General features: G+C 40.3%; 1 protein-coding gene across 2 annotated transcripts in view; it reads left to right on the top strand.

Moving 5' to 3' along the window:
* Positions 1-7791: 7791 nt before the first annotated feature.
* The window catches only part of LOC148903102 (uncharacterized), a 47326-nt gene continuing 32261 nt past the window's right edge, over positions 7792-22856 (top strand). For both annotated transcript variants that reach the window (XM_088996444.1, XM_088996453.1), the window contains exon 1: positions 7792-8020. The gene's annotated coding sequence lies outside the window, so the exon portion shown is untranslated. The remainder of the gene's footprint in view (positions 8021-22856) is intronic.

Raw genomic sequence — 22856 nt, 5'->3', positions numbered from 1 at the left:
ATAATGTATAAAATACTGGACTAAAAAGGTAAACATTCAGGGTGTTGGAACGGATTAAAACGATTTACATTATTTGTAATGGGAAAAATCGTTTCGGTGTTCGAACAAATCGCTTTTCGAACAGGGTTCTGGAACGGATTATGGTTATGGATTATGGTCGAGAACCGAGGTATGTTGTTCACGTACCGCCAAACGATTTTTTTTATTGCTTTTATATTGCCCGTTTTACAACACTGCTACTGACAACAAAGATAATTATAGTGTAAGTCCAAGTTTTATTAATATTCATTAATTTTAAACTGTGTTATTATACTACACAAGAAATGCAGAATACAATACAATAACTACCTAGAAATTTAACAATTTGGATGAATTAATACCCCATGTAAACAATCGGGTTTTTTTCCATCCCTTTGTGGCAAATCAGCATCTTTGGTACTTGTAAAAATGGGACTCGGTTGGTGGCTGCCAGCCTGTTATTAGCGACTAAACTGCTCGTGTTTGGATGGGCAGGGTGTTCAAACTTCACTTGCATTCTTGCTGAGTTCAACTGATTCAACATGTTTCTTTTATTGTGTTTTTGACGACCTGCGACGGCTCGAAGATGTCCGACGTTCCAGAGCTGTGCACAGTTCTGCCTCATCTGATGGAGTAAGTCACAACACATTTCGCAGGTCTGTCTCTGTGCGGCGCGGTCGCACACGAGCTTTGACCCGGTACCCATCTGCGGACTGGTGGTTGGCCCCGACTGGTGTACACCATTCACCACTTTCACACATACCATTATGGTCGTTGGGGCCCCCTAAAGATAGTAAAAAAATATCTTCAAAATAATCAGCCCAATTGGGGGGTAGACAGTTCCCCAGTTGAGGTACTTGTGACGTTTTTTTAAATTGACCTTCCTTACCATAGTTTAATTCTAATGGTTTTTTAAAGTTGTACAAGTCTGATTGATCCCCAAAAAATTAACATGCATTATATTTACTGCAATATGCTATTTACCCATGTCCTACTTTTAATTGATTTCAATCTCTTCAATGCTTTAAACATTTTGTATTATTTTTGGAGATTATTTAATTTGAATTTTGCAATTCGGGGCTTCAAGGGTTTATGTATTCAAGGTTTGATTCATAAATGTGTTCAAATTTGTATTTGCATGAATAATCAATTCAACTGATAGGTGCAATATACTGTATATGATGTGGTTTTCTCTGATGCCATGTTTTGCAGAAAGCTAAAACAAGGCCTTGGATTGCGAGGATCTGTCATATTCATCTGAAGGATGAATATGACATACTATTGCAACAAGGAATTGCTGCATTCCCACTGCATGCCTGGAATGCATGGCAAGACCAATAATTATGCACGCCACAGGTTGGGGCGGAGTTGTGCCTTCATCTGCCATTCAAGTGCATTTAACCTATGAAAATCGAGTGTGTTACATTTCATGAAGGAAAAGATCATATAACATGATCCAACAAGCAAATTTCAAATGCTCATATACTGTATACTGAATAAGATTTCTCCAGGTGGTATCGTATGTCTAGCTAAACATCAGGCAATGGATGACAACCACTATGTGTTAGAATATAGACTGAGTTAACCCACGTCCGATCAAATATATATCATCTGAAATAAAAAGTGTCCTCCTTTAATGCGATTTTATTTAAAAACTATTTTTTAGATTTGAAAGGTCTTCGAATGTGTCCCAAACTCATGCTAAAGTCACGGAGGCATTGGTCGTCCTACATTACAACTCAAATATAGCGATGCCAATTAAGGCCAACTCTCCTATGCTACATTCGGCATTGGAGACAAACCATTTTATATCACCTTATTATTTACATCGAAATGTGGGACTTGGTACACGGTCATTAAAAAAAAAGATTAGACTGCTGTGTTTTCTTCAATTTCTTTAACCTTTGAAAGCTTAGTACCACAAAATGCCATTGTTCATTATGTTAGAATGTACAGTATTTGGGTTTGACCATCATCAAGAAATCTATCAGTGTGAGGTCAACATTGGCTCTAAATGTAGGCCTGTGGCGTGCCAATAGGAGAGTCCATGAAATAGAAGAGAAGCCACCTTGAAAAGGTTGAAAAATGAAAAGTAGAGTGAACAAGCAGTGAACCGATGAGGTATGCTTGTGGCTGACAGAAGGGGAGGAAGAGGGCTGGCAAGAGGAAAGGAGAGCATCTGTCAAATGGAAACACTGTGTCAAACTTCTGTCAAACACTGCAGTAAAAACACCAGTGTCGGTGTGCACGCATGTGTGTGTGTGTGTGTGTGTGTGTGTGTGTGTGTGTGTGTGTGTGTGTGTGTGTGTGTGTGTGTGTGTGTGTGTGTGTGTGTGTGTGTGTGTGTGTGTGTGTGTGTGTGTGTGTGTGTGTGTGTCCTTATTGTGTACTTTATCCCAAAATAAGATGCATGTCTAATGATGTGATAATTGTACAACCATTGGTTTGAGAACGCCATTCAATTCTTATCTGACAAATTTGCCAAAACACTGAGAAAAAAATGCCTGGCCCCCTGCATAATAGTCCCCTTGATTTGTGTTGTTTATTTTTAAATACAAAAATATGATTATTCACAAGATTTTGTTGGATGCATAAAAACCATTACATATTGCAGCATGCATGCAAACATCTACTACAGTAATTAAAGAGAAAGTTGCAGTTTAACTCATTCACTGCCAAACGTGCGAAAATGTGTCCAGTCCAGTGCCAGGGTTTTTGTCATTGTCACTCAAATTCCAGGACCGCAGAATATTGAGTTTTAGGACTACGTAAACATTCAATGCAGTGTAAGAAACCTTAGACTCGCTTCTTTCTTCGGAAAAAATAGTTTTTTCCTAAATTATATGGGTCTGGAGTTATATGAGCTTTAAAATAGGGCGTCCATCCAAAATACAATGCAATACAGTGAGACCTCAACTTACGAACTTAATTGGTTCTCAGACAGAGTGTGTAAGACGAAAAGTGTGTATCTCAAAAAAAAATTCCCATAGGAAACCATTAAAATGGGAATAATCCGTTCCAGGGTTTCCATAAAATATAGTTTTTAACTAAATAAGCCTTAAAACTACACACAATATACCTTATTCTATGTATAATAAATGTGCTATTGTATTATAATGAAAGAAATACACTGCATCGTATCATAAAGTCACAAAGAGAGGCACATTACATGAGGACTGTAATTAAAGAAATAAACTGTGCTGTAAAATAACGTTTTTTTTTCAACTTCTTCGATTGCCCGAGACCGTCGCTTTCAGCGCACGGAAACACCTTTTGCAACAGACGCACCTTTGATGGCTTCTCTGTTCCGGAGAATGGGAGCAATGGTTGACTTAGCATAGCCGTGCTCGGCTACTAAATCACACAAACGCACACCTCGTTCGTGTTTTTCAATCATCTCCTTCTTCTCAGCGACGGTGATTTTATTTTGTGTCTTCTTGGGCTGAACACGAGCCTGTGGTGGGGTTTTTTCGGTCCCATCATAGTGAAATTATCAGCAAAAAGCTCCAAGTAGGCGATCGACGTGTGCATTCAATGAGAGGAGGTGTGCAAAGTAGCGCCGGCTGGAGCGATGTTCGGTCGTGTGCTTCCCCCGAAGATCACCCCACCAGCCGTGGTGGGTGTGTATCATGAAAATAGTGCTTATTACAAGGTTTAATTTTCTTAAATTAGAGATTCTTAAGACGAAAAGTTTGTACGTTAAGGTGTTTGTAAGTTGAGGTCTCACTGTACATACATATTCGTTTATTTAGCGCTTTAACAACAGCCGAAGCTAGAATAAAGCGCTAGCATTGGGAAAAAGCCAAATGCCGGCTCCTTGTGGAGGGTAAAACATTGCCAGTGGCCTGGCCAGTGCTCTATCGGCACCCAAGCATGGTAAAACAAAACCCGAACTAATTTGGGAATGGCGCTCTATGTCATATTTTCGATTTCGGAATAAATTTGGGAACGGCAGTGAATAAATTAAAAACAACTCGTAATATTTGAATGTAGACTAGCTCAATGATGGCTTGTAATTTTGAAATTGTGTAGTAGTGATAGTCATTGAGTCAATGTATATTCAAACTCAACAAAATAACAGCGCAAGCAAATCTGGGCTCGCGTTAGAACTGCAAGCAAGCCAACATTAGCTACTGCTGCTATGCTGGTAGCATGACTTATTCGAGATAAATAGATAGATGGGGAGATAGAAAGATAGAAAGTGAGAGAGTGGTGAGCCAAAGCTCATCAGTCGCTCTGTTTCAATTGCTGTTGGCCTTGAAGCCTGCCTGCCAGCTCCGAGTGACACATTTGGCACAGACAAGTTTGCTCTGAGTCCTCAAAACCTACGATGCAGCTCACTTTTATCCCCACAGATGTGCTTTTGCTTCCTCTTTAATGGCATAATTTAGTTGACCACATACTCCGTCTTTTTTTTTTTTTTAGGCTCTCCCAGTAGCACAGGCGTTTTAATGATACGTGCGTTTTTCAGCCTGGTTTCACGGCACCCACGGAGGTGCTTCTCATTAAGGATACAGTCATTCACTACAAAACATAATGGGTCTCTCACACCTCTGTTTGCCTTTTACGAGTCTTGCTGGCACTATCTCGACGACTCGTGGTGTGTGGACAGGTTTTGGAGACAATATAGTCAACAGTATCCACTTTTACCAGACTGCTGTCGGAAAGGGAAATGATAAGAGTACATTTCTCTCCCTTAATGTTCAATCTCCAGTAACTACTGTTGTTTACACTTTTCTTCACCAAAAATTACAAGTACAGTTAAGGTAAGGAAATTCATCTTTAGTTGTTTAACACATTTCATACACAGGATGTGCTTCACATCATTAAAACCAGAACACTGTAATGCACGAATGTCAAAGTCAAGGCCCGGGGGCGAAATCTGGCCCGCCAGATCATTTTATTTGGCCCGCGAAAGCAAATCAAGCATGTCAAGCATGTCAAGTGTCACGGTGCTTGTGAAACTCCGAGCCAACATTTCAAATTGTCGTATGTAAACCACAATAACAGTCATTATTCTTTACTTCGGATTTGAAAACTAGTGATTAATTAATGTGTTATGCATTCTGCATTTAATATGTGGAGATGAAACATTCGAATGGTTTCCCAAAACTCATAACAGCCTTGAGAGAAAACCGTAACTACAATGTGGCTCACGGCAAAAAAAAATAGTTTGACACCCCTGCTGGAAAACATTTGCAGTAAATACTTTTTTTTAATATTTTTTTTTTTTTTTTTTTTTTTTTTTATAACGAATAATGACTAGCTTGTTTGGTGACACGGTTGAGGGATCCTAGTTCTGGCTCTATGGTGTCGAGCCTGCATGTTAAGTTCAATCACAGCTCAAAATTCTGCACTGCTAGTAATGCCATTGTGAAGATTTGTTTGTCTACAGCTGCCGATTTTGGCTAGCGATATGGGCTGGATGCGGCCTCTTGCCTGAAGTCAGCTTCGACAGGCTCCTGCTCACCAATGACTCTAATAATAAAACGTGCCATAGAATATGTTCCAAAAATGTCAAAGCTGAGCAGAACGTTAGTAGATGGCAGGTACCTCAGCGGTGCAATATGTTAGGTGTTTTGCATGACTGGATAGTGTCCCTCATTAGGACAGTGATTTGAAATCACTCCATTGATGGTTGTTAGCATCACTGCATAAGCACCAGAAACCTTCACTGATGAGGCTATTATTTTCCAAGCTATGACCTGTCTCTCTCTCTCTCTCTCTCTCTCTCTCTCTCTCTCTCTCTCTCTCTCTCTCTCTCTCTCTCTCTCTCTCTCTCTCTCTCTCTCTCTCTCTCTCTCTCTCTCTCTCTCTCTCTCTCTCTCTCTCTCTCTCTCTCTCTCTCTCTCTCTCTCTCTCTCTCTCTCTCTCTCTCTCTCTCTCTCTCTCTCTCTCTCTGTCTCTCTCTCTCTGCTCAAGATGAAATGCAACTGAAAAACGCTTGGACAAAAATAAAAATGTGTATGGTAGTATTCCCATATCAAGAGCTCAGTAAGTCTGAGGCATGAATATCCCTGCTGAGGCAAATATAAAACGTAATGAATGTTAAACGAGGAGATTGGATATCTTTTTGTAGACTAGAGCTATTTATATTGAGAAAAAATACATATATCTTTTTTTCCAGGTTCCAAGAGAGTTCTTCGTTGAATTTTATTTAGATTTAATTCAATTTTCACACACCCGCAGCCTATTCACGTCTGCAACATTTTCATAAAAGTGAGTCACATGACACCAGTGAGCGAAAATGAGTAAACTAACCCAATTTGGACATTTTCACTCAGGGATGCTCTCACTTTTCTCGTCAGCCATGTCGACATTGATGACTGTAGGTTGAGTTATTATGAGAAGCCCATCTATTTACAAAAGAAATCTTATCAGAATTAGAATCAGAATCATCTTTATTGCCAAGTATGTAGGACACACAAGGAATTTGTTTCCGGTAGAACACGCTGCACTAGTATCGTCGTCAAAAAAACTGCTAAGTGGCACTATACAGTTCCATTTTGGCTACTGTTGAAGAGTTCAAAGAGTTTGGGGGAAGAAGCTGTTTAAATGTCTGCTGGATTTGGTGCGCATGGATCGGTAGCGCCTGCCTGAGGGGAGTAGATGGAAAAGGTGGTGGGCAGGGTGCGGAGGGTCCAGTAGGATTTTCCGCGCCCTTGTTCGGATTCTTGCAGTGTGCAAGTCCTCGAGAGTGGGTAGGGCGGTGCCAATGATTTTTTCCGCCGTCCTAACTGTCCGTTGAAGTCGGATTTTGTCCATTTTTGTGGCGGCCCCGAACCAAACGGTGATGGAAGAACACAGGATGGATTCGATGACAGCCGTGTAGAAATGTTGCAGCACCTCCTGTGGCAGGCCATGCTTCTTTAGCAGCCTCAGGAAGTACATTCTCTGTTGGGCCTTTTTCAGAATAGAGTTGGTGTTGACCTCCCACTTCATGTCCTGGGAGACTGTGATTCCCAGAAACTTGAAGGTCTCAACGGTTGACACAAGGCAGTTGGATAGTGTGAGGGGTAGCTGTGGTGATGGATGTTTCCTGAAGTCCTTTGTCGCAAAAAGAATATTTACCATATGTAAAGAGTGTCACAGTTTTGATATATCATAATAAACATAACATAATATAATAAATAAGCATCACTTCTTTAGTTTCTGCATAATCCGAGCAAACATACGCTTAAACCCAGGAGTTGTTTCCTGCGTCATTACAGTAGCCATCTGTCAGCAGGCACACCATTTTGGCTATGTTTATGTGTACGTATACGCTGAACATCACGTGCCAAACAATGCACCCATGATCCTAGTGACCCCTCCCCCCAGCTACCCACCCTCCCTGCCCAGTGTATAGCGGGCCACCAGGGTTCCACATCATACATTCAATCAATAACGGAAGTGAAAGGTTTTCATTCACTCATTTTTTTCCCACATCATAGTGGCACTCACTGATAAACACTGACAGCGCATTGTCTGACAGCGCATGATGAAATGATGAACATTTAAAGCATAATCCCACAGTTTAATCCCAACTCGTCTGATGTGCCTACACGGAGAGACGATTTGTTGGCCGTCTAACATGCAAGTTTTGGACTGGGATGGAGCACATATTTGCGCTTCAATAAGCTTCCATTGGTGATCTCACATGAAAGATGTTTGTGTGTCAGTGAGTGAGTGAGTGAGTGAGTGAGTGAGTGAGTGAGTGAGTGAGTGAGTGAGTGAGGGAGGGAGGGAGGGAGGGAGGGAGGGAGGGAGGGAGGGAGTGAAGCAGGGTGGGCTGGCAGTCAGAGAGGAGCAAAGTGATTCTTCCCAGCAAAGCGCATCCGATCGTGCTTGAGCACGAGCTGCAGTTGCATCCTCTCTTTTATCTTTGCGCTCTCGACTGCTCGCATTTTCTAATCATCTTCTCTTTGCCCTCTCAAGTCCAGACGGATCCACCGATCCCATTTTGGATAGTTTGGCTCCAAACGAGCACGCCCACATTTCTCCAGAGCCGCCACAACTCAAGGTAAGAACTCACAGGTGTGTGATACACAGCAGGCAGAAATATGAAAAAAAAATGTTTTGTCGTATTAACTCCCATGATGATAAGGGTGGTGCTGCGAGTGCCAGCAGTTGTGCATGGCAAAATCAATTTGCTGAAATGAACTTGTTGATTTGCCAGTCATTTCCAGCATGCAAAAGACAGTTACAAAGAAAAACTATAGCTCAGGTTATATTTGTTTTGTGCTTGCATTGAATATCATACGGCTTTTCTTTGGTTAGTGGATGGATAGTCCTTTTTGGCTCTCTTCACTTTTGAGTGCTTTAGTTGCGCCATTCTGGGATCTGTTTACTGAAGGCTTATATGGAATAAAGGCAGATGCTTGGGGGTTTTAAGTGCACATTTGAAATTGCAAGAATCCAGAAAGAAAGAGAAATAGGAGGTAATTCATTTTTGTACTCTAAAGTAAAAGATCTGTGCATTAAGTGCTTTCAGCAACATTCTCATTGCAACAATTTGAAATAATAAGGATGTGTTTATAGTTGTTATGTCTGGAAACAGTGTTTTCAATATGTATGTCTTTTTTTAAAAGAGCTTAAGAATATGTATGCATCAGGTATAATATCAACAGCTGGAAAAGTAAAATGCATTACCAAACAGATTATCCTGCAGAAATATGAATATATTGCGTCACTGGCTCCTGATTTGCTGGAGCCGTATTTTATTTACATTTGGAGTGATTTCCAAAGACCTCTTTTTGAGTTTGTAAAGATGATTCAGCCTGAAGGGCAAAAGGCTTTCAAACCAGTTGTGTCCTTTGGTTAAAAAAATAAAATAAAATATACAAATAAATAACTAAATAAATAAATTGATAGATAGACAAATAAATGAACAAATAAATAGATAAATAAATAACTAACTAAATAAATTAATAGATAGACAAATAAATAAATAAATAAATAAATGAAAAATAAATTAGCGAACAATAAATAACCGAAAAATAAATAAATAAATAAATAAATAAATAAATAAATAAATAACAATGGCTGTGCATCAAATAAATGGCCACCAAATTTTTATGTTATCTTTTGTTGTGTGAAAGGTGACTTAGTGAGGAATAAGTGGCCCAGACGATGAATGGATGGATGTATAGTTACAGTGTATAGTTTCAAAACCCATGCAAGATGTGACTCTATAAATCTAAAACAGATTGTTAATTCAATAGGTCTCTGATAATGATAATTAAAAACTACATTTTTAATTTATTTATTTATTTATTTATTTATTTATTTGTTTGTTTTTTTTTGTTTGTTTGTTTGTTTGTTTGTTTGTTTGTTTGTTTGTTTGTTTGTTTGTTTGTTTTACAACTCGTGGTAATTTTAATTTGATTGCACCTGCGTCCCAAATGAAACATCTAGTTTGTGCATTACTACACAGGAATCATCTTTTATGATTTTTGCCGCATAGTCTTCTGACTGTTTTTACAAATGTTAGAAAATTCAAATTTGATTATGTTTGGGAGGAAAGTCAAGCCGTAGGCCAAGCTCTTTATTTTGGTGCAGATGTCTATGCGGGTGTGAAGCTTGCTTTTTATTTGCTTTCCATTCTGCTGGGTTGAACTTGTGACCTTCCTGAACGGGGGGGAAGGCTTTGGCGTGTATTTCATGGCCATCTTTTCAAATGTGAATTCTCTGCAGATATATATTTTCACAGGTTTCTCGGTTTTGCTATGTAACGTGCTCAGAAACTCATTAACGGAGCGGCTTCTTTTTATGTGGTTTTCATTCATCTGATTTGTTTTGTACTTTTCATCAATGAGCGAAAACAAGGACTGGGATGAGATCACTTTTAGAGAATGTTATTGTAATGTGACAAATGTATTTTTATTGAATGTATAAAATACAGAACCCAAACACGAAAATTATCATCATTTAAATGATTCAATGCAGGATCAAGATAGTGTCGCATACCTGGTCCTGGCCAACAGCTAAATACCATTTCATGATTTGATCAATGGGCGATCTAATAGAAAGCTGTGTGTTTGGTGCTCTATGAACATCAATATCTCATTATAGCATAATGAGGCACAAACCTAGTAAGATGGGCAAAAATGTAAGTGTTTTTCTTCGCTGTGGTATTGAGAATATGGTCCGATTGAATAAATTGCTGATACAGGCAAGTGGAATATGAGTAAACAAACAATTGGCTTTTTTCACACACCCAGTTTAGGATATGCTGAAAGGACGGCATATGTTTCCCTGAACTTCAATTGATGCCGGAGGTTCCTTCCGTCCGTGTTCATTTTATGCCGCCTTGCATCTCATCTGGAGCCCCTCCTTGTCCTGCTGAGTCCCTTGTACATCATTGAGACGCTTATCTCGAATATTCGAAAACTACTCACCCGTTTATTTTTGTTGTGCAAACGACCGTAGTCAACATTTACTGAAGGAATTAATTAAAACTGCAATAGGTGAGACAGAGAATCAAGAACAAATCTGCTAACAAACAAGTCAAATAAAAGTGGCCAAAATTTCCTCGGAGAATGCAGAGAGACCATAAACAACTGGCAGGGTAGTGCAATCAAAAATAAATACATTATAAAGTGAACCATGTTTCTAAAATCAATGACAAGAAGAGAAAACTTGAGCAAGCACAGCACGCAAACCAAATAGGCATACATGTTTTTTTAGACAGGGTTGTGGATTGTGGCACAGTTTATCAGTGAGGCTAGCAGATGATATCCACCTACTGGCCAACTGATTCTTAATCATCAGTTTGTTTCCATTCAAAGCCTGAGCCATTCTTGCATTGGCATGCGTGCAAGACCACATTTTTTGGGACTGCTTTTTACACACACATTCTTGAAAAATATACAGTACAAACTGTGCAGCAAACCCATTTCTGAAATAGCAACATAAAGCGCCTTATTGCATTACATCACATTCCACATCGCAATCTAAATGTGATCTAATTATTCACCATCTTTGACAGTTAAGCAGTATTCCTACAATTGACTCAAATGATAGGACGACAAACTAAGGATGGGGGACAATCGATACCCAGTATCGCTTTCACGCTGACACCAACCATAGTTTCAGGTATTGAGCCCTCACAAAGGCTGCTGATTCCAGTCACACAGACCAGTTGGTGGCGCCCGACAATTTAGAAGTAAATGACATGCCAAGCTGATAGAACATTTTTCCGAATGAACTGCATTCATGTCAATCTTGTCAAATGACCAATAAGATGCATTTTCTTTTTTCATGTGTTGCCGCAAAATTGTACACATTTTTGCTTTTGAATTCCATTCAGATCCATCATCTTATATGCACATAAAGTGCATTATTCGGATGATGCTACCGACATTTCTTATTTCCTGGTTCAGTATGGGTTGTCTAATGACTTTCTTCATTTCGTTTTTTCAGAGTCAGAAAGCCTTTAATAGTCCCATAGTGGGGACATTTGCAATCTACAGTAGGAAAAATGAAAGGGGCAGGGGTGGGTCGGGAAAAAAACACATTTTATGCACATTCTTTTGAACGACGACAGAAACTGAGTACGTTGTTAGTTTTGCTTTGCACTTTTGTTTATTTATTTCAAATGAATGAATTTGTGTTTTGGTTCTATAGTATGGAGTGATTATTCAAGCTTTAGCCATAACAAAATAATGATTTCAATTTATCTGAAAATGGTTCAATGAAATGTTTTGTATCAAAAGGAGTAGCAGTAGAAGAATCAGAATGAGAATGCCTTTAATAGTCCCACAATGGGGAAATTTGCAGTGGATGGGTGTGTCCTTTAACTCGGCCAAACTGCTGTGAAAACCTGAAAACACAAGCCCACGTTTAAAGCTCTTTATTCGACCCATACACTGGTCACTCATAAACAAACCACCACAACATGGAGAAGAAGATGCGATAAACTTATGAATTCTTCATGAAATCTGTTGCACATTCGTATACAGCAGTGGTCGGGAACCCATGGCTCACGAGCCATATATGGCTCTTTTGATGATATGGCTCGCCGATAAAACTAAATACATATTCTCGTTTTTTCGCCGTTCATTTCCTGTTGGGGCTGCAGTTGGCGGAAAGCGCAATTTTGATTGGATGACACTGGCCGTCAAGTTGAAACAGGTAAACGACGAGTACGCTTCAGCTTGAATGCAACGGAGCATTCGCCTTTGAGGGGAGAAAATATTCTGATTCTAATTTGCAATGAAACAATTCCATCAATGAAACAGTCGAATGTCAGTGACATTTTATCAAGCCCCATGTTAACGTTAGCATCAATATACTTCTGCGAGAAGTATATTGCTGATACCAAGTGTGGAAGCTTATGAGCCGTATGCAGGCTAGCTAGCAGTAACTTCGCCTATGGACCCGAGCGTTTGCCTGGATATTTAGCAATCACGAGGAACGGAATACCATTCATGTTAACGGTGAGTACTATCACAAAGTTATTTTAAATAATGTATTCTGACATTTTGTTGAAAAGTGGCCGCGCGTGCGTGCGTGTTTGCGTGTGTGAGTGCGTGTGTTTGCATGTGTGAGTGTGTGTGCGCGCGCGCCCGCGTGTGTGTGCGCGCGCGCCTGCGTGTGTGTGTGCGCGTGCCCGCGTGTGTGTGCGCGCGCCCGAGTGTGTGTGCGCGCGCACCCGCGTGTGTGTGCGCGCACCCGCGTGTGTGTGCGCGCACGCCCGCGTGTGCATGGCTCTCACTGAAAAACATTTCTAAATATTTTACTTTTATGGCTCTCTTAGTCAAAAAGGTTCCCGACTACTGGTATACAGTATATCTTGTATTCAGGTAGCCAACCTCCCATGCCCTGCTATTGTACTTACACATTTTACACATTCACAGTACATTTGTTTTGATTAAAAAAACAAGACTTTTTATAATATGCGAGTGACTGGGTTATAGATAGATAATGTTGTATTTGTTGAATTTATTCCACCCCTGACAGGTGTAGAGCAACGTCATAATTTGCATAAAAGATATGTTGTTCCGCACGTTTTTGTAAATTAGTGAATGAAGCAGAATCCAAGGCCTTGTGAATCCATATAAAATGTGGGGAGAAGTTATGACTTAGTTATGAGTTATCTAATCCTTATTGCTCTGTACTGTCACACGAGCAAGACGAGTGATTAGATGTGCAGTAGAGGAACTCTATTGATGAGAATGAAGAAGGCAAGAAAGAGAAAAAGACTTTGCCACTTCTTTTGGTCCATTTTTTAGAATTTTACTGCCCCGTTTTCATGTTCTTTAGCATGTAATTTAGCTGCATCATTTGTCGTGTTAATGTACACTACAATTTATGGAAATAGAAATAGAGTGACATACTGTATATCATATTGCTCTTTGGAAATCCAATTAACTCCACCGGGTCCTATTTCTCAGGTTGTGTCTTTTGGGGTTCTTTTTCACGCTGGCCCAAAAGTGTCAACGGGTAAAAAAAAGCCACAAGTGGCACAGCAATTGTGAGAGCACATAATCTGAAAAATAAAAATGAAATAACAAAGCCCCTGATGCAATGTCTATCTGTTCAAAATTCTAATAACTGAAATACATGATATAGAAATAACCAATCTAAAAATTCTTCTGGCATGTTTTTTTTTAACCGCATATATTTTGTTTAAAGACTTTAAACACTGTTTGAAAAGAATGCAAACACATATCAAACAGATCACACTTGTTTTTTTATGTTATAAAAACATTTAAAATGGTGTACCAATCCTTTTTGTGTTTACAATCAACAAATACTATTTTCCCTCAACTAATTAACTTCCTGTTGTCCTACTTATTAAAAATAGAGATCATAGGTTGGGGTGATTACAGTTGAGGTGTGATTGCCAACGACTATTGAATGACTTAGTGTCTTGTTCTGCCTTGCATCATTTAATGTGCTCTGCCCAAGCTAGGAGCGCTTACGTAACGCTCCAAGCTGTTGTAATGGTGGATCAGGCCAACACTGTCTTATCAGTCCTTCAATCGTGGCTCACCATCAGAACATCCATCCATCCATTTTCCGTACCGCTTATTCCTCATTAGGGTTGCGGGGAGTGCTGGAGCCTATCTCAGCTGTCTTCGGGCACGAGGCGGGGGACACCCTGAATTGGTTGCCGGCCAATCGCAGGGCACACAAAGACGGACAACAGTTACTCTCACACTCACACCTAGGGACAATTTAGAGTGTTCAATCTGCCTGCCATGCATGTTTTTGGGATGTGGGAGGAAACCGGAGGACCCGGAGAAAACCCACACGGGCCCGGGGAGAACATGCAAACTCCACACAGGGAGGCCGGGGTGGGACGCAAACCGGCGACCTCTGCACTGTGAAGCCGGTGTGCTAACCACTCGACGACCAAGCCGCCACCATCAGAACATGATTTTTAAAAAAAATACAACTTTAGTAATATGAGCCCCCAGTTTTGACAAATATGGCGACATATACATGTTTCCAATTAAATGTCATGACTAAATGGAGTCACTAAACTTATTAGTGAGATTGATTTCCATTCCGCTTTATTCACATTGAAGCATTGACGGGTTTGATGGACAGCATTGCAATATATTTAATGATGGTATTTCAAGAAGAAAATGGGAAATAAGCAGGTTCTGTGCTGAAAATTGGCCAAATTAAATAATATCGATGAGATGAGAATAGGAAACAAGAGGTTGACTGGTCAGTATTTATGGTCATAAACGACGTTCTATGCTCATATTATACAAACCAAGCGATGCTATGATAACGGTGAGTGATGACTGCTCCGCGGATGCTCTCTTTCTCATTGTTCTTCGCTCTCACGATGGATGAGTTTAATACTTAAGTGCTTCACAACAAAGGCAGCTTTCCACACCATGGTCCATTTTTTACTCCAGCTAACTCGAAAAATAAGACTCAGGCCTTATTGCTCCCTCGTCCTCCCTTAGACAAGTTCCTGAACTTGGCCTTTGGCTTTTTCTTTTTTTTTTCTTTTTTTTCTTTTACTTTTCCAACCTCTCTCTTTGCTGCGCTGCAGAGTCTTCTCATTAATGGATGAATGGATCGATTCATCTACAAGAGACAAGAACATAGTGAAAGGTATTGACAAGAAAGGATGGTGCGTCTTCAAGCACTCTGTCACTGACTGCAATCCAGATAATCACACAAGCAATGTTTGAGCCAGACAGCAAAGAGGTGGGGTGGGCAACTGCAGGCCTCAAAGGCCACTATTCTGCATGTTTTCGATGTTTCCCTCTTCCGGCACACCTGATTTAAATCATCAGTCGATATTAACATAAAACATGCATCTGCTTTGTAATATTTTGTGGGGTGGACCCAAGAGCTTTACAGGGCCAGAGCGTTAGCAAGATGCTGAAAGACAAAAGCTAGTGCATTCTCTGCTTTTGCTCTGACCTGGTTCCAGTTAATCCACCTACTTTACACGATGAACATTAGCCCCACGCAGTATTTATAGAGCTATTTGCTGTGTTTTTCTGTGCAAGCCTGCCTGTGTTTGTCCAAGGACAGGTTTTCATCACATTGACAAATTAGATTAGATATTACCGTTTCCACAGGATATCGCAACTCATTTGCATGTCTGCAAAGGAAAATACCCCATCACAAACATTCAGCAGATACTGACTAGATCCATCTCCACTAAGTGTGTTTCAGTAATCATGCTGGGCCTCTCTAAATTTGGATTGGTTTTAAGACAGTTTGAAAATGGAAAATAAATCACAAGCACTTTTACAGTAGACACTGTGGGGCATTCGGAATGTAGCAATAAAAATAGCTCTGGCCACGTCCACAATAATTTTGGAGTGTCATTGGGGAAACGTGTTCATCCTCCAGATTTGCAAGGTCAGAGATGGCCTGGCTCACAGTCTGTTCTAGTTCATCCCAAAGCTTTTGCCTAAGTATAGAAGAGTGTGAGTTGTCTGTGAGTCAAGCTCAACTCATCATTTATTCTGTAATTGATCAAGAGGTGTCTCATGCAATGTAAGTTAATATTTTGATGGATCAGAGGAAAAATGGCCCTCACATGTGGGCATGCAATTCCTTTGGGAATCGGTTTGGGCAGATTTCCATTTTCCATACCGCTTATTCCTCATTAGGGTCGCAGGGGTGCTTGAGCCTATCTCAGCTGTCTTCGGGCATGAGGCCGGGGATACCCTGAATTGGTTGCCAGCCAATCGCAAGGCACACAAAGACATACAACAGTCACTCTCACACTCACACCTAGGGACAATTTGCAGTGGCCAATCTGCCTGCCATGTATGTTTTTGGAGTGTGGGAGGAAACCGGAGGACCCGGAGAAAACCCACGCGGGCCCAGGGAGAACATGCAAAATCCACACAGGGAGGCTGGACCGGGACGCGAACCAGCGACCTCTGCACTGTGAAGCTGGTGTGCTAACCACTCGACTACCGGCTGTGGAAGGCCATAATGAGCAATATTTTTCCCGCCACCCTAAGATGTGAACCCTGAATTGAATTCAAGCTCCAGAGGTGTGCCAGATGTTATAAGGTAAGAGTGGTATATGTTAGTATCAGTGGCGTACCTTCTCTGCTGGGCGAAAAATATCTGAATCACGGACTGATGTTAATTATATTTTGTCCATGAATTCTCATTACATAATTTCAAATTGTCTTTAAGCTTCCTCTCATTACTTTTCCCCTTTTGCGCTGTTTACAAACGTGTGTTTTCATATTTAAGCTTTTAACCAATCACATTTCAGCCAAAGTTGGCTACCAGGGTCAGAAATCTACCCGTGCATCTACACAATCAGTTCTGCGAGCCCTATAGCATAAAAATCAATGTCGATTAAACTGTAACCAATCAGAGTTCGAGTTGGCAACCCTACGCCTGCTTGGAAGGCGCTGGAAACGTCAGAGTTTTTACGAACTATGATTGGCTCGTCACCAGTCAATCATAGCTTGATTGACTGGTGGCTAGCCAATCACAGTACAGTATCACTTGCCAAAAGAGCATACTGGCTAGAGCTTGCACACTATATCGGTAGCGAGCTGCATAAGCAAATATATTATGTTAATTTAATGGCAGTTTTGTCAACCCACAATGGCTGTAGGAGGGGAAGAAGTTGATTTAGTTGGAGATTTACTGCTAAAGCCATTTTCAAGATGGACTTTTCAAGAGTAGATGGACATAATTAAGAAAGATCGGTCAGCTATTTGCTAGCTAATGGTATACCCTAGTGGACTTGTAGTAAATCACACCACACTTTTTTCAGTCTGGTTTGATTCAGATGTAGCACTACTGAAAGCCGAGTGATAAAATCCATGTCTCACCACTGGTTAATATATGCGTACACTTTCCAAAAATAGAACGGTCCTTTCCCTAGCTGCACTGCCAAGACCTCCTTGTTCCAAAGCTTCTCAGTGTTATCACCTCCTCCTCTCTCCTGTTTTTTTTGTTTTGTTTTCTCTCTGTCACCACAGGAGAAGGTTCGTTCTCAATCAAGTTCTCAATCATCCTGAATATTAAAAAAAATATTTCAGACTTGAAGAAAACTGAGAATGATCAACTTCCATGGAACAGTTCTGACTGATTCCACAGTGCCCTTTTCATCTGTCATCCTCTCCACGTTGGCTTTGTTTCATTCTTCTTCATTGTCATCTTCATATCAATCTTATTTTCCCCTCTGATGACAGCTCATCCTTTGACGCCACAGCTCATTCGTCATAGCGCTTTACTATAGTATTCTTTTCTTCTGCTTCTCACTTGCTCTCAGACTGAAGCTCACACCTGCTCCTCAAATGTTGTTGACAAGGATTTGGTGTATTCCCCAAAACAATATTAATTCAGTTTGTTTTGACTCTTTTGAAACTAACCAAACGGGAAATAAACTTCGCCTGTACATTTCAAATAATTCAGCGTTTGCATGCCAAAAAGCAATTTAATCCAACATATTTGATTTCATCACTTAAATTTAACTTGCACTGTGTCATAACAACTGATTGTAATCTTCATTCCCGCTTATGTACCTTGCGCCTCGGACCACTTTCGCAACAACAGTATTACCACAGACCTATGTAGAAATGCATTGAGACTGACAATTGCACTCAATGTAGCGATGATGTGCAAATGAGTGTCTTGTACATCCACTCTTCTCTGTCTTTTAGTTTGGCCTTTGCACACATTCCAAATAGATAGGATGTTAGAAATCCAAAGAAAGTTATTTTTTAAGTACTCTTTGACAGTTTTGTTGGCTTCATTGCCAGTCAGCTGTCACCCATATGATACAGAAGGGTCTTGATATAGAAGAAATTGAAGCAAAAGTCAGAAAACCCTTCTTGAAGTAGGACTGACGATATTGACTCATGAATGCATTTTTCTTTGTTTTTTTTTTAGCTGTAAGATCCTCTTTTCTTTTATCATTTGTCCTTTTCCCCACTTTTCCTACGAATCTGTCCAAAGATGCATGTTTTATTTTATTTTTATTTGTAGTTAATATTTGCTAGCTTGGAGGTTTATTTTATCACCTTACCTCTTGTGGCATACAAAGACACATGCTTCCGAGGTGTGCAATGAAACTTCTTCTGGAATGTGATGAGCAGTAAAATTATTTATTGTTAACTCCCTGCGCACCCCGGTACCATATATGCCAAGGGCTGGTACCAATCTGCATCCCATTTGGTAACAAGCTCCTAATGTGACCGTGTCAGTTGTCGAAACGTTGTGGCCAATGAGCATCCAGTATATCTAATCCAAAACCACATTGATGGCGAGCAAGAACATAAAGCCTTCTAAGAAATGGACTCTCTAAACATCGCATTCAATAAGGTAAACGAGCGCACACATCAATGAAGACTCAAAGGCATTTCTCATCCCTGTGAATCATTTAGATGGGGTGCAGTCTCTATTTTATCACTGTCATTCCGCACTCACAGTTTCTTCCACCGCAGAAATATGACTGTTCTTCTTTTCACAAATCATAATTATTCCCTCAATGTGAAATCTCCTCTCAAATGTTCAAGAAGTCAAAAGAAGTAAGACCTATGGGCTGTTATTCCATGTGTACTCTATAAGATAGTCATTCTCTTTCTCTTACTGTGGAGTTCATGTTTAAGTCAAAAATTATTTGTAATACAATGCAGGTGGAGACATTTAAAGTGAGGTTCCATTGCATGACATTCGCAGTTAATATTTCATACTCTACTACTCAACGAAATGTTACTCAGGAGCCCAGCTTGGTGCCTGCAGGCTAATTCAATCATGATGACACGCACTATGTGCCTCCTTAACATGTAAGTCTTTTAGTCGCATGCCTGTTGTATAAGTGAGTCTTAAGGAAGAACACACTCCTTGCATACAATCGGATCACACAGTCTACTATTGAAATGTATTTCTACTTCCAGCTAACAGGGGTGTGTGTTCATATGCTGAGCACTACACTCATTAGCTCAGTAGAAAGCAGTATTAAAATTGTATAATTTACCTGATTGGACATCAGATGGATGTGTGTTTAAATTCTAAAACGAAATATTCACATTTGAGTCAAAGAGGTCAAACTTGGTCATTGAGGTCAAACTTAGCAGTTCGGATAAGGAGTAGTATTTGCTGTGACCTGTCCGCCTTCGTCCATGTGCTGTATATGTTATTCCCTTGTTTTTGTCTTTTAATTATTATTTTTTAGATTTTTTTTTGTCTTCACTTAACCTTCCCATGCTTCACTTTCCTCATTCTAACTTTCCCACGAGACCAGATGTCCTAATTTACTTCTGAAGACTTGAGCAGCATCGCCCTTGCAGTCAAAGGAGCGAGTGCACAGCAGAAGTGTACATAACACACAGTGAGGAGCCCAAGGTGGTTTCTACATGATGCTTGATATCAGACAATGTAAAAAGCCCGAGTGCAGCTGTGTGCTCTTACCCTTACAAGCTCACTTAAAGAACAGCAGAAAAGGAAGTGACTGAGCCTGGCTAGAAATGGCAATTTAAACCCTTTGGCAGGCATTTTACAATATTTTGCACGTAAATACTGTGTTAAAATACCAAGCACAATAATTCCTGAATAAGGAAATATAGGTTATGATGTAAATGTACTGATACATGAGTTATGTTTAACCAAACCAATGTTTGCTCTAATTGTGATTGGATGTACTGCAATATAAAAAAGATTGCTATTTTTTTAAGAAATTGATCCCAAAGGAGACATAATTTCATAATGACCAAAAATTCAGAATGCTGAAAAATTCTTGTTTTCATGGCCTACCACGTACAGTAGAATTCTCGGCGAGAAATCTGTCAACAGTGACGCCTATCCGATGCCGCAAAGCTTCTGTGCGTCTGTGCACAATAATAGCAAGAACGATGCACTTTCCACATTCCCTCATTTCAGTGCATCCCTTGAATTTTTAACCATGATCTCAAGCTCTCATTCTTTGCAAGGTGTACACGTGTCAACGTAGACAGGGCAAGTTCTATATCAGCGGTTTTATATTTTTCATGGGCAATGTGGTTGTGACTGCCTTGTTTCTTCATTACAAACTTTGCATAGATAGGTTAATTTTTCGGCAGCTGCATGTGTGCGTGAAGCGTGAAATACAGTATAGGTTTTGGAATCAGCGTTTGGAATCCCATGTAAATGCAACGCATAGCTCAATATAATAACAGAATGATTGCATCTTCGTAAAACATTAGTATGAGTGGTGTTATCGTATTTGCTCTCTGTAAGCAAAATAGAAACCAGAGAATACATTTCAAGAATATCTCATTATGGCACGATACCTCGCACGATTGTGAGCAGATCTCCGTAGTAGCTTCATTTGTGTTGTGAGATGCAAAAGGCTTGGCTAAAGAACTGGTGGACTTAATAGATTTATTTTATAACACAACACTAAAATAGTGACTACTGATTGGCTATTTATTATAATTACTCTGTTGAGCTGAGCAGCAACACTTACAGTATGTATGCGTTTACTTCATTTTTTTTTCCATACACGATTGGTTTGGATTTGGTAGTGGACTGTGGATGCCACAGAAATTAAAAAATGGCATCTGCAGATTTTTTTACATCAATCACTTTTAGAATGTATTCAACATGTGAGCAAAATAAAGCAGACAATCAAATGATTATGCATGTACTATACATGAATCTGTTTTCCCAGGAAGGAGCCTCCTTAATGCATATGTATGCGATCTTGGTTTTTCAAATTCATTTTCACACTGACTCATTTTCACATCGAGATTTTGTACGTTTCCCCATCAACTCTTGACCGGCATGTTCAGCCTTGGATTTATTTATGTTTGTCCAGGTAGAGAAAGGCACTCTTCTCCCCAAGGACACACTTAACGTGCTAGTCCTGCACAGGGTGGCTTGCGTAATGGGTTTACAGTTTAGCATGTACAGATGAAGCTTGGAAAATGGAGGATGTATTCCAATAGAATAGTGGATAAAAAAGATACATCCATGATTTGTCAATCGATTTACTGGTTGTATACAAGTTGTCTGACCGTGATTTCTCTGTCTGGCCACACACTGTGACAAGAGAAAACCTCTCTAGGTTCATTTTGCAATCAGCCTGATGAGTAGACAGAAGCCACCGGTAAACTCCCGTTGTGAAGCGCAATGGAGGGAGGCAATAGTGTGAGAAGAGTGACAACTAGATGAAGAGACGTGGAGGTGAAGAACCAAGAGTCATATGATGAAGAGAGCATTACTGATCCCAGTGACAATAGTCATCTATGGAATGACCCAGTGCACATGTGGCAAACTTAAGGCCCAAGGGGAAGATCCGGTCCACCACAGCGTTTTACATGGCCCGCAAAGACAAATCATGTATGTCGCTTCATATTTCTGATAGATTAAGCTCAGTTTTAGCAAGACTGGGCCAAAAGATATTCAAAGTATTTTTGTTACCAATCTCCTTTTAAAATACAGTGCTACCTCGGTTCTCGAACGCCTCACTGTTCGAACAAATCGGTGTTCGAACAAAATATTCGAGACATTCTTGCTTCGGCGTTCGAACATCAATCGGTGTTCGAACGCCAAAACGACACGTGAGTGCGTACGCGAGGGTGGGGAGCTGAGCGGCGCACTGGTGTATCGCTCTCTCCGTGACCAACTGTTGTCGCTAGCGGATGTGCTGCGTTTTGCTCTAGCGTTTAATATAGGTGTACGAAGAGTTTTAGCCCCTAATCATGCCTCCAAAGAAAGTAAGTGCTGCTTAAAGTGACAAAAGAAAAGTAGTGCGTACAACTATTGCATTTAAGAAAGAAATACAGTAAAGTCTCGTTATATCGATATTGGATATATCGATAGTCCCGGTTATATCGATACTATTTCTATGCACGCACAGAGAAAATTACATGCAAACAGGGTCGGATATATCGATAGTCCCGGTTATATCGCTATTTTTTCGGACTCCCTTGAAAATCGATAAAACGAGACTTTACTGTAATCGCAAAATATGAAGGAGGTGTGCGAGTGTCTGATCTGGCGAGGGAATACAGCATGGCGAAATCTACGAAAAGTACGATATTAAAGAATAAGGAGGCTGTGAAATCTAGTGATGTGACTGTGGGCGTGAGAGCAAGTGTCATTGGATAGATATTTTAAGAGAAAAGAACATCCTGTAGCCGAGTCATCCGTAGCTGTCACGGTCCGAGCGAGAGTGACGGCAGCTGACTCGTCGGAACGTAGTGGAATGTTTGGGATCCCAAAACAGACACGCACTACCCAAGCAGGATGTTTATTCACAAATCAAAGAAAACACAGCGAGTAAGAAGGCAGGAGGTGATCCGACCCGCTTACTATGTGTAGGGGGTTAGAAACAACCTCTGTTATTGTATGTTAGTCGATTAGACTACCAAGTCAGGAGAGGGCGCTACGCGCCTGTGAATGGAACAGAGGAA

The sequence above is a fragment of the Hippocampus bargibanti genome, linkage group LG01 (assembly GCF_051943395.1).
Source record: "Hippocampus bargibanti isolate YZ-2025 linkage group LG01, ASM5194339v1, whole genome shotgun sequence".
Lineage (NCBI taxonomy): Eukaryota > Metazoa > Chordata > Actinopteri > Syngnathiformes > Syngnathidae > Hippocampus > Hippocampus bargibanti.
The sequence above is the reverse complement of the archived record's forward strand: the minus strand, read 5'-3'. Positions and strand labels throughout refer to the sequence as shown.